Raw genomic sequence first — 13373 nt, 5'->3', positions numbered from 1 at the left:
TTAAAAACGTAAAATGTGGCGTTTTGCAATCGTTTTAGTAACGTTTTTAAAACGCCATTATAACGTTAAAATATTGTTAAAAAACCGTTCCTGGGAGGGTTTGTGTTACCTTTGGGGAACAACAATGTAACGAACATGGAAGTTTGTTTAAATACATTTTTGTTAAGTATCGAAAAACAGTTGAACAATAATTCTTTACCGTACTTCTGCTGCAAACGATGCGACGTACATGATCCGTATATGATCCGTATAATGTTTTGTGATTGGAGTCCAGGCGCAAACTCTGTAGTAAAACATGAAGCCGTGTGTTGCTATACATCAGCCATGGCCAATAAATTTACACCATTAGCTAAGGTATGACCCCAACAGCCCCATGTTCCTATAGGCCATTGTTAAGTTTCTTCTTACTGGCTGCAGGCTGCAACATCAAACATGTACATGTCTACCCCGGGTGTCTACCTGTTTGGATTATGATAAAAGTCTAAAATATACTTTAACTTACCCGAAAATGTCACTCTTTTTGAAAATATTACAGCATCCGATTGCAACAGTTATAAGTCAGCTCTGAGTCATGAGCATCAGCATGATGAGAGTGTAATGCAGAAACAAAACAAAAAACCTGCAACGATATATTCCAAAAGAACATTTGGTCCCCGAACTTAGTCAAAGATATGTATAGGCCTATACACATCCATTTATTAAAGTCATTTCTCCATAATAATCCTGCAGCAGAGCGACGAGTTGATTTGAAATATAAATATACATGTAATAATATAACTGCCAAAGTAGACTGTCCAGTGCGACATGTTTGTAAACCGCTATACCAGTTGCTATAGGCCTACTTGAGTTCAAACCCGGAGTTCAAATACCACTTTCAAATCGCAGACCCTTTCAGGGTCAAGTTCGTATAGTCTCATTCCCAGTAGGCCTATACGCAAATTGCCTGCATATGTGGTATCACTTTGCAGCCAAAGCAGAGTTACGAGGTTGCAAAGTCATTTGAAACGCTTACAAAAACAATAAATTTACGATCTTTCATAATTACAAACGGCAAGACAACGTTTTAGAAGTTCATTGATCTCTATTTTTGCAGCTCAGTACAATGAATGTAGAAGGCCCGTGTTTTCCTATCAGAAAAGTATATGTTCAAGCTACATTTCATCGAAATATTTGCACAACATTTAATAGATACTTTTTGAGGAATAACCTTCAATTCTATATTTTGACAATTGTCTTAATGATGATGTTGATGATGATGGTGTTGATGATGATAATAATAATGATGATGATGATGATGATGATGAATGGCAACATACGATTAATTTAATAATGACAAAATAAATAATGCCTAAGTTACGAAAATATTTGGTTGTAATAAAACGTTATATGAACGGTTGTTTTGTGAGCATTTTGCACAAGTTATTATTTCGTTATTAATACGTTTTGGCGCAAACAATCAGCAATCAAGAAACCAACTGTTACCCGGTAGCGTTTTTAAAACGTTTTTAAAACGTTTTACAAAAACGAAACCAAACTAAAACCAATTTGAAACGTTTTGAAAACGTTTTGTGTTTGCTGGGTAACCCTCCTGCAATATGGCGCCTATTGTCTAGAGTTAAACTACACCACATTTCGCCATAATATATTCTAGAAACGCTTGCTGTTAGAATAAGAAAAATTTTAATTGTAATTATTGCACAGGTCACGGCGACCCTGTGACCTTTCCGGAAAAAGCCGAGTGGCAGGTTTTTCAAATAAATATTTTCTGTGTAAAAACTGTACCATCAGATAGGTAATGGAATATATGAATATTAACTGTACATCTATCACAACAATTTTTGATAACAACTTGCGTCACAATTGATCTAGTATAGAAGGTAGATAATTTATTTCAATCTTATATACGCCATTTTTTTTTTGGAATTAAGTGAAAATTTATTCTGTAAAAACTGTATTTTTTAATGTAATTTTCACATTAGACCCGACAAAAGATTACCGTTTTGTTGTTATGATAATCTAATCTTTTGATTTTGTAAATAAAATTAGGGGTCTAATGTGGATTTAGGATGCAAACTGGAACAATCCAATGCCTTGTCAAAATCATTTGCTTCAAAATGGAGTTCGGATGCACTTCGTAATACAACTTCCGCCACTGCGGGAAACCACATGCACAGCAGAGCACATGGCCGATATCAAAATCGATTTTATGTATTGTGTATGTAGGCCTATTCATAGGACCCTCGTATTAATTGTCTCTATGCGCTTGAGAATTCAACAATATAAATAATGGTAGCTTTATTATAATACACATTAATGTTTTAAGCAGATAAAATTCCAAAATATGATGCAGTAATGAAGTTGCGATTTATTAATATTATATGTATACATTTTCACGATGACACTATCAAGTTCTTCGTGGTCGAGCGGTCTAAGGCGCTGGACGTATGGTATACGTGATACTAGCCAAAGCGGTGAGACGTGAGTTCGAACCCCGCCTCTGCCAAACTTTAAAAGAATTAAAATTAAAATTAAAATTTTACTTTTTAAAAATTTCATATTGGGGAAATGTGACTGGGAGAATTTATGTATGGCGTGGAGTGGTGTGGAGTTAAACTACATCATTCGGTGTGTTACGTAATAGCTACGATGCCTATCCCTTTATATCCCTGACTTCCGTTGTAAAACATAAACAACACAACACCGCAGCACAAACTGCCAACTGTGATGGCATTCAGGCTGCAAAGACTGCTCTTTGTGAATGTGGGTTAAACCATGAAGCAATTCCTGGAGAGGGCAATCCCTCATTTGCATGTGACGCTTTCTTATTTAAATTAGCCATTGTGTTATTGCTTCATATTCATATGTTATGGGGAGCACTTTACACCACCAGGTTGGGCAAGTCATGAATAATTTAGCGTTGTGAAGCCAAATAAATATTTCCCAGGCTTGAAAAAAATTACAGGCAGAGGTAGGAATCGATCTCGGCACCTCCCGGTTAGAAAGCACAGTACAATACCACTAAGCCAGCTAAATATCTGTTGTGAGACGTGTAACATTAAATCAGTAATAAAAGAAGTAGATTCTTATTTTGGGCTCAAATTGTAGAAAAGGGAAATATTTGTTTCTGGTCTAAAGAAAATAAAAATTGAGATCTTTAAACAAAATGTTACGGCTCTATTGAAAAAAAAGATTAATATCAAAATAACTTTAAATTCATTTTCACGAGGCGGCATTGTCACAGACGAACACTGTATAGGCTAAAAACTAGATACCCACCACTAGACGACGTCGTAGCACAGTGGTAGAGCATCAGACTGGTGAATTGGTGATGCAAAGAGTGTTGGTTCGAATCCTCCTGTCAGCAAGGTTTGTTTTTGTGAATGCAATCCTACGATACCATTTGTGCAAATTTTCCTTATTTATTTATTTCTTTTTTGATTTATTTATTTATTTCTTTATTTGTTTATTTGTTTATTTATGTAAATAATTATGCATGTATTTATTTTGTTTAATCACTCACTCACACTCTTTAGAAAAAAGGGCTCTTGGTCGATCAGTTCATTTATTCATTGTTTGATGGTTTGATATGATATGTCTATTGATCGAAATTGAATATCATATAATTTATTCATATTCATTGTTTGTGAATTGATTGATTAATTAACTGATTGATTGATTTGTCGAGCCGGTGCAAGTGCGTGAAATGTTAGAGGTGAGTTACTTGAACAAGCCTTAATAATTATAATAAATAAATAAATAAATAAATAAATAAATAAATAAATAAATAAATAAATAAATAAATAAATAAATAAATAAATAAATAAATAAATAAATAAATAAATAAATAAATCCTTTCCCCTCTCAGCCTGCCAAAATATTGTGACCACCCCCTGTTGGACATTCAAATCATTGGGATCCCAAATAATGCATGATTAAATACATCAGATTTGTAGATGTAGGCCTACAGTAAGAAAACTTTTTTTTTTAAACTAAACATGCTAAACCGATATTTTACTCATTATTGACCATGGTAGGTGAAACCGTCAATAGTGATTAAAGAATTTTTGTTCAAAATAAAATTTCCATATCATAAGCGTTTCCGGACCTTTACTATTATCCTCCCCCACCCCCTCCCCCCGGGGGTACTCACGTACAAGGTTTTCCACGAAAAATCCTTAGACATGGGTCTCCCTTTTAGATTTTCCGTGCTATGTGTGAAAAACATGCCGGAAAACATGTTGCTTTTACTATTTTCAAGCTCAAATCCTTAGATACGGGTCCTTACTTTCCTGACAATCCTTAGATATGGGTAGGGGGCCTACCTATTTTCGGTAAAATCGTGAAACTTAGAAACGGTTATGGGTTCGCAAGCTCGGGCCGCACATCTCCGTCAAAAATAATCCAAGTACCCGCGCGCCCCTGGTTATCCTAAGCCTTTTAAAGCGTTTTAAGACCAAAATCGCACCCCTCTCACCCCAATTTTACCCTCCCCAGGACTCATAATTATTCACAGCCCCTGATAATCTCCTAAATTATTCAATTGTTTTTTCGATGGGCCTAAACTCCTGTAATATGCATGCACATACGGCAAGCTACATTCAAATTATACATGCACGATACAAGTGCTATTCCAGAAACGCTGCACATCAGTGACATCACTTAATTAATATTCACCGGTATAGGAGTGAATAGCAAGCTTCGAAGGTTGAAAGTGCGCCCGCTTTACGAGCTGAGAGCAATCCGGTAGTGGCGTTTCAATTTATTACGTGTTGGGAAATCCACAAGATCAAATAGAACGGTGAGTGATGATTATTTACTTGTTTTTAAAAACAAAACTTCTTAGGCCAGTAATAAACTACGTTCACGGCCGACAACTATAGTTTGAATGATATTTATTATCACACGAGGAAATAAAACAAACGAATATGGCGCCTCACGTGCTTCAGGTCAGGTCAGTGGTCAAAGGTTTTTTATCGCTAAATCGCTGGCTGAATATCGTATCAAATTCAAGTGATACACTACCGTCGTATTATTGACACCAATTCCTAATTTCGACATTACTATTGCGAAAGGTTATTCCATTATCAAATTAGTAGACTTTCTGTAAAAAACAAATCACTGGTGCCTGATGGGAAATACTAGTGCGCCATCACCGGATTGCTCCCAGCTCTGCTAGCTGGCGCTCTTTCAAGCTTGCTACTCGCCTGCTACTCGCATTGAACAGGCAGAGTTCGCAAAACTAACGGCGTCGTTATTTGCCAACCCTAAAAGGGATCGAAATTAATTATTCATAAACCGATCGATAACTGGCCTCATTTTCTAACTAGCAAACCAGCGGGATTTGTCATAGGTTTGCGTTGATAACAGAACAACCGTGAAGTTAGTGTCACCCCCTTGGTTAAACCCTAGACTCTAAACACCACAGCCACAGGACAAACTGTCGACTATGCCGGTCCGTATATCTAATAAATGTTAGAAGAACTCAAATCAACACAACGCAATTAACAAAAGCTGTCAACTACTCCCTTGTAAATGTTGGTAAAACACAAAGCAACACAACACCGCAGCGCAACTATGACATTCAGGGCTATGGAAATACTACTCTCTTGTAAACGTTGGTAAAAATAAAAACAAAACAAAAAACAACACACACAAAAAAAAACCCACACAACAGCACAAGCTGTCAACAGTGGCATTCAGGGTTATTGATTGGAAAGATACTCTCTGGTAAATATTGGCAAGGGGGTGACACTAACTTCACGGTTGTTCTATTATCAACGCAAACCTATGACAAATCCCGCTGGTTTGCTAGTTAGAAAATGAGGCCAGTTATCGATCGGTTATGAATAATTAATTTCGATCCCTTTTAGGGTTGGCAAATAACGACGCCGTTAGTTTTGCGAACTCTGCCTGTTCAATGCGAGTAGCAAGCTTGAAAGTGCGCCAGCTAGCAGAGCAGGGAGCAATCCGGTGATGGCGCACTAGTATTTCCCATCAGGCACCAGTGATTTGTTTTTTACAGAAAGTCTACTAATTTGATAATGGAATAACCTTTCGCAATAGTAATGTCGAAATTAGGAATTGGTGTCAATAATACGACGGTAGTGTATCACTTGAATTTGATACGATATTCAGCCAGCGATTTAGCGATAAAAAACCTTTGACCACTGACCTGACCTGAAGCACGTGAGGCGCCATATTCGTTTGTTTTTATTTCCTCGTGTGATAATAAATATCATTCAAACTATAGTTGTCGGCCGTGAACGTAGTTTATTACTGGCCTAAGAAGTTTGTTTTTAAAAACAAGTAAATAATCATCACTCACCGTTCTATTTGATCTTGTGGATTTCCCAACACGTAATAAATTGAAACGCCACTACCGGATTGCTCTCAGGTAGTAAAGCGGGCGCACTTTCAACCTTCGAAGCTTGCTATTCACTACCGGTAGTAATATTAATTAAGTGATGTCACTGATGTGCAGCGTTTCTGGAATAGCACTAGCATCGTGCATGTATAATTTGAATGTAGCTTGCTGTATTCAATCATGTGCATGCATATTACAGGAGTTTAGGCCCATCGAAAAAAACAATTGAATAATTTAGGAGATTAGGGGCTGTGAATAATTATGAGTCCTGGGGAGGGTAAAATTGGGGTGAGAGGGGTGCGATTTTGGCCTTAAAACGATTTAAAAGGCTCAGGATAACCAGGGGGGGGGGGCGGGTACTTGGATTATTTTTCGACGATGTGCGGCCCGAGCTTCCAAACCCATGACCATTTCTAAGGGTCACGATTTTACCGAAAATAGGTAGGCCCTACCCATATCTAAGGATTGTCAGGAAAGTAAGGACCCATATCTAAGGATTTGAGCTTGAAAATAGTAAAAGCAACATGTTTTCCGGCATGTTTTTCACACATAGCACGGGCAATCTAAAAGGGAGACCCATGTCTAAGGATTTTTCGTGGAAAACCTTATGTATACGTGAGTGGAGGGGGAGGATAATAGTAAAGGTCCGGAAACGCTTATGATATGGAAATTTTATTTTGAACAAAAATTCTTTAATCACTATTGACGGTTTCGCCTACCATGGTCAATAATGAGTAAAATATCGGTTTAGTTTTTAAAAAACCTTTTTTACTGTAGGCCTACATCTACAAATCTGATGTATTTAATCATTATTTGGGATCCCAATAATTTGAATGTCCAACAGGGGGGTTGTCACAATATTTTTGTTATGCTGAGTTGTTTAAGCTATTTATTTATTTATTTATTTATTTATTTATTTATTTATTTATTTATTTATTTATTTATTTATTTATTATAATTATTAAGGCTTGTTCAAGTAACTCACCTCTAACATTTCACGCACTCACTTGCACCGGCTCAACAAATCAATCAATCAGTTAATTAATCAATCAATTCACAAACAATGAATATGAATAAATTATATGATATTCAATTTCGATCAATAGACATATCATATCAAACCATCAAACAATGAATAAATGAACTGATCGACCAAGAGCCCTTTTTTCTAAAGAGTGTGAGTGAGTGATTAAACAAAATAAATACATGCATAATTATTTACATAAATAAACAAATAAACAAATAAATAAATAAATAAATAAATAAATAAATAAAAGAAATAAATAAATAAGAAAAATTTGAGCAAATGGTATCGTAGCATTGCATTCACAAAAACAAACATTGCTGACAGGAGGTCTCGAACCAACAATCTTTGCATCACCAGTCTGATGCTCTACCACTGTGCTACGACGTCGTCTAGTGGTAAAGATCTAGTTTTTAGCGTATACATTGTTCGTCTGTGACAATGCCGCCTCGTGAAATGATTTTAAAGTTATTTTGATATCAATCTTTTTTTCAATAGAGCCGTAACATTTTGTTTAAAGATCTCAATTTTATTTTCTTTAGAGCAGAGACAAATATTTCCCCTATTCTACAATTTGAGCCCAAAATAAGAATCTACTTCTTTTATTACTGATTTAATGTTAAACGTCTCACAACAGATATTTAGCTGGCTTAGTTGTCTTGCACTGTGCTTTTTAACCGGGAGGTACCGAGATCGATTCCCACCTCTGCCTGTAATTTTTTTTCAAGCCTGGGAAATAATAAGTTTATTTGGCTTCACAACGCTAAATTATTCATGACTTGCCCAACTTGGTGGTGTAAAGTGCTCCCCATAACATATGAATATTAAGCAATAACACAATGGCTAATTTAAATAAGAAAGCGTCACATGCAAATGAGGGATTGCCCTCTCCAGGAATTGCTTCATGATATTGGTTACAAAACAATACAACACCGCAGCGCAAGCTATCAACCATAATGGCATTTCAGGCTCTGGAAAGACTACTGTCTTGTAAATGGTGATTAAACGTTAAACAAACCACGACACGACACGACACGACACCGCAGCACAAGATGTCAACTAAGGCATTCCAGGCTATATGGATAGACTAGGGCGCCCTACTCCCTCGTGAATGTTGGTAAAACACAACACAAAACGAGACCTCAGCACAAGCTGGTAACCAGGCGGCGGATGACATGATCGAGCCGGCAACTCGTGAAACCGCCCGGCCGTATGGCATTTTCCATATACTCGGTTAGTTTTGTGGGGTTCATTATCGAACCCCAACGGTTTTAGCTTGTATTTATATTATTTATCAACATAGGCCTAGTTTGTTTGTGATATTTCAAGCGTTTTAAAATTTCAAAATAATCCCATTCAATTACACGGTTGACGATGAAAATTTACTGAATTTAGGGACTGCACGTCATACACCACCTGCTGGTAACCGTGGAATTCAGGGCTATGAGAAGACTCTCTGGTGAATTAATAAAACACAACCTGGCAATCGCAGCACAACATATCAACTAATTCATCCAGGGCAGGCTAAGGAAACACAACCCTCTTTTGAATGTTGGTGAAATACAAACCAATAAAACACCGTAGCACAAGTTGGTAATTGTGCAGGACTATGGAAAGACTACTCTCTTGTACATTAAAAAAAGAAAAACTTTCAGGGCTTTGGAAAGTCTACTCTCGTGTGAATTTAAAATACAAACACGCGCTAAATTCTGTGTGAGATAACCTCTACCAGGTGTTGACGCAGTAGCAAACAGATGCAGATGCAGGCTAAATGAACACTACCTTCTTTTGAATGTTGGTGAAACATAAAACACCGCAGCTTGAGCTGGTAACTGTGGCATTCAGAGCTATGGAAAGAATATACTCTCTTGTAAAAAAATTTTTTTTAACCCACACACATGGCACACACCGACACCGCCTGGCTAATAATTATTTGGTGTAGCAGAGACACTAAAATGAATACACGGGATCGATACACGTGAATTGCTATGCACGATTTTGATATCAGACGAAAATCTTCGGATACCGGGTTAGAAAATGATGAATATCTCCTGTAAATGAATTTTTCTCAAGAAACCAGATGTGGTCTCATACACTTGAAAATACGTGTTGAACAGATATGATGGTCGCTAGAATGCGCTTTGAAAATTGGCCGTGCGCTTTGAACTCAAAATCGGACCAAAACTCTAATTTTATATTGTGTTGGTCCTGTATGGACTACATCGTGTAGTACAGCTGCACTAGTACTAGGCAGTATAAAAGTCGATGACTATTGACTTCAATGGGGTATACAAGCTTATTCACGCACAACCAAGATCAATAACCCGGCTATTGTGAGTAGCCTTAGTCATGTCCCTCGACTAATTATTCGTCTCAAAGAGCTTCAAAGGTCTGAACCAAATGGCCAATCGTGGCTGTGGATTCAACCTACCATGGTGATTTCTCCCATGAAGATATAGGGTCGATGACACTGTGTGGCAATCGCAGCACAAGATATCAACTAGCCTAATTCATCCAGGCTAAGTAAATACCACCCTCGTTTGAATGTTGGTGAAACACAAAATGATTATAGCTTTTCTTTTATTGTTGGCGATATTTTCTCTCCTTTTGATTTGTACACTTTCATGACATTTATGTTGAATTTGAGGTGTTAGTCTGTTACAATATCTTCACATACGCCACTGGTTCTCCTAGTTTCTATGGGTAAGTTATTGAATGATTTATTGCAGTAACTACATTTTAGATACGGCACGATTTTAGGGTCGAAAAAAAGCGGACATGTTTTGAAAAGAAACCCTAATACCTCATACTCATTTGAGACACTAAACAATATACCGTATATATAGGATAATGCGGGATAAAGTAAAAGACAATACACAAAACATAAGATATAAAGATCTTACTTTTCAATAAATTTTCAATTCTCATATTTTTATTTAGATTTACAAACCCTAATAAAACAAAGTCAAACATAAGAATCACATTTTTCTAGATGCTTCTTTTCAATTCTATAATTTTCCTCATAATTCAATGAAAAAAGAAAAGAAATAGATTTTCAAACACTAATAAAACAAAGTCAAGCATAAGAATAACTTTTTAGATGCTTATTTTCAATTCTTATAATTTTCCTCATAATACAATGAAAAACAAAAGAAATATATCTACATATCCTAATAAAACAAAGTCAAAAATTAGATTTTTTTTTCTAGATGCTTATTTTCAATTCTCATAATTTCACTCAAATCTATTGCTTTTGTTTTTCATTGTATTATGAGGAAAATTTTGAAAGTTGAAAATAAGCATCTAGAAAGAAGTTATTTTTATGTTTGACTTTGTTTTTATTAGGGGTTGTAAATCTAAATTCTTATAATTTTCCTCATAATACACTGAAAAACAAAAGAAATATATTAACAAATCCTAATAAAACAAAGTCAAACATAAGAATACCTTTTTTTCTAGATGCTTATTTTTACTTCTCATAATTTTCCTCATAATACAATGAAAAACAAAAGAAATAGATTTACAAGTCCTAATAAAACAAAGTCGAACATAAGAATAATTTTTTTTCTCTAGATGCTTATTTTCGATTCTCATAATATTCCTCATAATACACTGAAAAACAAAAGAAATATATTTTCAAACCCTTATAAAATAAAGTCAAACATAAGAATAACTTTTGTAGATGCTTCTTTTCATTTCTCATAAATCCCTGATAATACAATGAAAAACAAGAGAAATAGATTTGTATTCTTTTTAAATTATTATGTTTGGCTTTGTTTTACTATGGTTTGTAAATCTATTGCTTTTGTTTTCATTGTATTATGAGGAAAATTGTGAGAATTGAAAATAAGGATCTAGAAAGAAGTAATTTGTATGTTTGACTTTGTTTTATTAGGGTTTGTAAATCTATTGCTTTTTTTCATTGTATTATGAGGAAAATTGTGAGAATTGAAAGTAAGCATCTAGAAAGAAGTAATTTGTATGTTTGACTTTGTTTTTATTAGGGGTTGTAAATCTAAATTTTCATTATTTTCCTCGTAATACAATGAAAAAAAACCAGATTTTCAAACCCTAATAAAACGAAGTCAAACATAAGAATAATTTTTTGCTAGTCGCTCATTTTCAATTCTCATAATTTTCTTCATAATGCAATGAAAAACAAAAGAAATATATACAGATCCTAATAAAATAAAGTCAAACATAAGAATCACATTTTTCTAGATGTTTATTTTCAATTCTTATAATTTTCCTCATAATACAATAAAAAAACAAAAGAAATAGATTTTCAAACCATAATAAAACAAAGCCAAACATAAGAATAACTTTTTAGATGCTTATTTTCAATTCTCATAATTTTCCTCATAATACAATGAAAAAACAGAAATATATTTACAGATCCTAATAAAACAAAGTCAAAAGTAATAAAAGTCAAACATAAGAATTTTTTCCTAGATGCTTATTTTCGATTCTCATAATATTCCTCATCAGTCAGACGGCAGGACACGATCTATGCATTACGAGGTCACAGTTTCTATGCTCGCAATTTCTCAACCCAGTCACCGCGCTGATTTTTCCGAAGTTTGCCGAAGTAAAGGCCCATCTTAAAACCATTTTCTGATAGTTATGGAGTAGTCATCAGTTGTGTTAAAAGCCTCAAAAGTATGTTTGTAGGTTTTTCCTTGTCTAATCATATAAACAACTGGTATTCATAAAATATTTCTGGAAAATAATTGCGTTAAGATTATGTTAAATTTGAAGGTTTCATGAACTGTGCCCAAATAAACCGTGGACCTGACCGTTTACAACCTCCCCCTAGAAAATAACCAAAGGTAAATTGCTCATAAAACATTGATCTGACAGTTAATAACAAAATCAGAAGTGTTCAACGGTTTTCATTAAGACAAAATTGGAAGTGAAAGTATTTAAAATTACGACTAGCTCGGCTTTTTACGCCATAGAATATTATGGAATCTGCACCCTCATAAACATGACAAAGTCGGGCAGTATCACAATGGATTTTAGTCTAATAAAGCCATTGCGACTTTATTCATGTTTTGTTGTAGCAGGTCTGATATTACACAGTTTTCCGAATACCACGAGTCAATCCGATCGGTTGAATTCACGCGCCTGTATAAACTCCACGCACGATTGGTTCTATGTCCTTGTCTACTACAAAAGCAATAGGCCTATATGATTGATTCCGTGGCTTCCACACAGACGAATTTTGACAAAATATTTTATATGCGTTTTTTGGACCATTTTCAACAGGGATTTATCTCAACACGGACTTAAAAAATCCACTTTTTTCTTAAATTAAAAAAGGGGGAAAATGGAGAAGAAAAAAACATCTGCAAATTGCAACAGATTTTGATGATTTAGGCTACTAGGTCTAGAGTTCTGGCTATAAGACATAAGGTTAGGGTTTGAAATTATGATTTAGGGTTAGGGTTTAGATTTAGGGTTATGTCAGAAAGTTAGAGTGTAGGATTATGATTTAGGTTAGGGTTTAGATTTAGGGCTCAATGCTCTAGAGTTAGGATTACACCCCCCCCCTGTATAAAACATATTGTTCCATGCATCTCACAGGTACATGTATGCATGGCTGGCTATGTAAACAATGACATGTATCTGTGTGTTGACACTGCACGAAAAGGTGTGAAGTGGCTAGAGTTCATGTTGGCTATTACATAACAAAGCTAATACTGATATAAATTATGGGAAAGTCAATGACTTTGAAATGTAAAATTTTAAACTTAGAACAATTTTGTTGGTTTTCATTTTGTGGCAAATTTGCACTCATTTTTAAATAATTGTCACTCTGACTGTGTGTGTTTTTGTTGTAAATCCACAGGCCTTTTTTTGCCAATGACTGGTACGTCAATGTTTTCCGAGTCGTAACATTATGCGGCATGTTGAACCGTAAAATTGTGCGTATTTTCTACAGAATGGCGCAGCACCTTTAAACGAGTCGTAACATTACGCGGC

The sequence above is a fragment of the Amphiura filiformis genome, chromosome 7, assembly GCF_039555335.1.
Source record: "Amphiura filiformis chromosome 7, Afil_fr2py, whole genome shotgun sequence".
Taxonomy (NCBI): domain Eukaryota; kingdom Metazoa; phylum Echinodermata; class Ophiuroidea; order Amphilepidida; family Amphiuridae; genus Amphiura; species Amphiura filiformis.
The sequence above is the reverse complement of the archived record's forward strand: the minus strand, read 5'-3'. Positions refer to the sequence as shown.